The 3,099-nt window shown below is 35.4% G+C and overlaps 1 long non-coding RNA gene across 1 annotated transcript; it reads right to left on the bottom strand.

Annotated features, from left to right (window-relative positions):
• Positions 1–703: 703 nt before the first annotated feature.
• On the bottom strand, positions 704–2,873 carry LOC126816934 (uncharacterized). The gene is made up of 3 exons (XR_007678676.2): positions 2,800–2,873; positions 2,113–2,198; positions 704–771 (listed from the first exon to the last, which is right to left on the bottom strand). It is a non-coding gene; the product is annotated as an uncharacterized LOC126816934 (long non-coding RNA).
• Between the last annotated feature and the right edge of the window lie 226 nt (positions 2,874–3,099).

Here is a 3,099-nt window from a genome sequence, read left to right as displayed (position 1 = left end):
AATTACAAGTCATACGCAGGGGGAGGGGGACAGTGAATATAAGGCTTTGGCCGGGAAATTTCAATTGGATTTCCCAGTATAGTTCCCCCATGTAAGTAGTGTAGGACATGGCATAGAGACAATATATAGTCGTTTGGATAGGACAATAAACCTAGGTCTCATATACACATTGCCATGTATTTTAAAGAGAGAGCTAGAAATGAGGTTTAGTGTCCACTCGACAATTGGGTACAAGCCCGGATCAAAACCACCCCCACTGCGTTCACTTTAAAGAACCCGTGACAATTGAATTATTTGACTCAATGACAGACCTTCTGATCCAATGTTCACGTGTTAACACTTCGCCCCCCCCCCCCCCTGGGTTCCGTTAAAAGAACCCTTGACAGTTGAAATATTTGATATAAGAGTAGGTTGTAGGGCAGAATTAATAACACAGAAAAATAGGATATTAAAACCTATTTGATCTCATAAGCAATGTAAAGGTTTTTTTGTAATTCTGTAATATTAAAAATTTGATCTACATTTTGTTTTCAGAAATGCCTATTAGATACTTTATGATTTCCGACCAAATTCTACCTTCTATATTATAAACAAATTTCTAGAGAGAATGAAAATATAATTGTGTTCGGATACATTTAACATTAAACACAAAAAAATGAAAAAAAATGGGTCAAATGCATTCTTTTCCAGAATTAAATTGATGGTGTAATATTCAAAAGGTGTGGTTGGGTTCTCTCGTTGTTATCATACATCATATACTCTTCCAGGATCCTGAAAAATAAGGAATGAATTCCATCATTTTATAACTTATGCAGGGGTTGTCAATATATAACACAATAACTTTTTCTATCAACATTCCAAATGTCACAATGTATAAATAAACAATTTATTTTGCCACATCGAGACTGAGTATCTATTTTGTTACAGCTTTGCATAAAACATATCATGTTTTGTCCAGTTACAGACCCAAGCAGATTATTATGCTCAAATGGGTCAGAAGTCAGGACAAATGTCTTGAAATTTGGTATTAAAGTCAAATAATAGGGCAGCTAATCACCCAGATTAAACATGTATTGTGTCTCCAAATCTAGATTCCCTACACTTGAAATAGCAGAATACTAGTCATTGCCATAAGAAGAAAAACAAACCAATAGGGAGGCTATGTCCCCTACCGAAATCCCAAAATAAATAGATGACACATTAATTAATCGCACATTTATTTTTTTTCAAAAGTATCGAGCAATCAAACTATACATTAAGTTTCATCACTTAATGTTCAGGTAGAATCACGATTATCTTGTCCCAAAGCATCGACCAATGAAATTGATTAGCCCTGCCCAGCTTTAACTCGAAATGTTAATCATTGAACTCGGACAAGACATTCACCTAATGAACATCTACATCAAGTTTAAACATTCTACCTCAATTAAAAGCTGAGTTGTTATGTTCCACAGTCTTAGCCAAACAAATTGCTTATCTCTCCTTAGCTTAAGCAGAAAATTCTCACCATCAAATTTAGTCAAGGTAATGGTATAATGAATCTATATTCTGAGTTTCATCACTCTCACTTAAATTAGAACTAAAATTATCGTGTCCCAAAGCATCAACCAATCAAATTTCTTATCTCTGCTTACAAAATGCCCATCTTCGACCTCCGTCAAGGCATTGACCTAATAAACATCTACACCAAAATTGAACTTTTTAGCTCAATTAGAAGGAGAGTTATTGTGTTCCAAATTCTCGTCCAATCAAATTGCTTATCACTCTGCTTACCCTAAGCAGAAAGTGTTCATTATCGAACTTAGTCAAGGTATTGATGCAATGAAACTATACAACACGTTTCATCACTCTCACTTAATTAAAACCAATATTATCGTGTCCCAAAGCATCAATCAATCAAATTGCTTATCTCTGCTTACCCTCAGCAGAAAATGCTCATCTTTGAACTCCATCTAGGTATTGACCTAAAAACACCTACCCCAAGTTTGAACATTCTAGCTCAATTAGACAGACAGACAGACGAACCCATTTTAATAGTCCCCTGCTTTCTTCGAAAGGCGGGGGACAACTAGATTACCAAGTGTATAGAGCCAGTTCCTGGATGGTACTTACATTTTGCCTGATTATCAAGGTCTGCGAGAAAAAGTTTCCACGAGAATATCTATTTCCAACTGTCTGGATCTTTCCAATGTGGTTAACTGAAAAAAAAAACATACCATGTATTAGTTGACTTAAATTGACTACACAGTTAAAAAATGAAAGTGTTAATTTAATTACATTGTAGGCCTATGTGTGATGTGTTGGTTTGCTTTGTCAAAGATGAGATGAAAAAATGAAATGAAATAGGGGTTTAACTTCCTGCATCTCTGCTCCGAATTGGCTAATGAAAATGGGTATATGTCATACAGTGTGCTTTAAGGGGAATTTTTCCCGGTACCGTGGCGCTAAGGCCTACTCTTATATCGAATTCCAACTGCCAGGGGGTCTTTTACGTGCACAGCAATGTGTACATGGAACCTTAGTTTTTTGTTGAATTCAAACAACTGGACATATGTCGTCCTGCACCACTGACAGGGAGATACCATGTCGGAAAACTCCAGTGAAGTTTCTAGGCCAAGATCGGGAGCAAACCCACCATCATCGTGCACATACATGTATATGTACGTGCAGAGTTTTACTATACTAAACTGAAATGGAATTGAGTTTTATGTCACATCAGCTCAACCGGGATATATCATGCAATGATGAGATTCTACAATACCATAATGACAATCTTTTCTATTAGAATTGAACACTTACCCCTCCAAAACACCGAGCAGAAATTATATGTGCTCTAATTATCATTTCAGCTCTTACTTCTTCCATTTTGTGTTTTTTGACATATTTTATTATACACATGTATGATCTTTTCCTGGGTGATTTGCTATGTCATCTAATATTGAAACTGAAAAAAATAAATACATGACATGTAATTATTTGCTAATAATATACTAACTGTGTGATAGGAAATTTAAACTAAAATATCTATCAAAAGTTTGTTTCAAACAAATCCTCTACCTAAGCCGTAAAAATCCATTTTATCAACCCTTGTTTGTCATG

Source organism: Patella vulgata, chromosome 3 (assembly GCF_932274485.2).
Source record: "Patella vulgata chromosome 3, xgPatVulg1.2, whole genome shotgun sequence".
NCBI lineage: Eukaryota > Metazoa > Mollusca > Gastropoda > Patellidae > Patella > Patella vulgata.
This window is presented reverse-complemented; position numbering and strand designations above follow the sequence as displayed.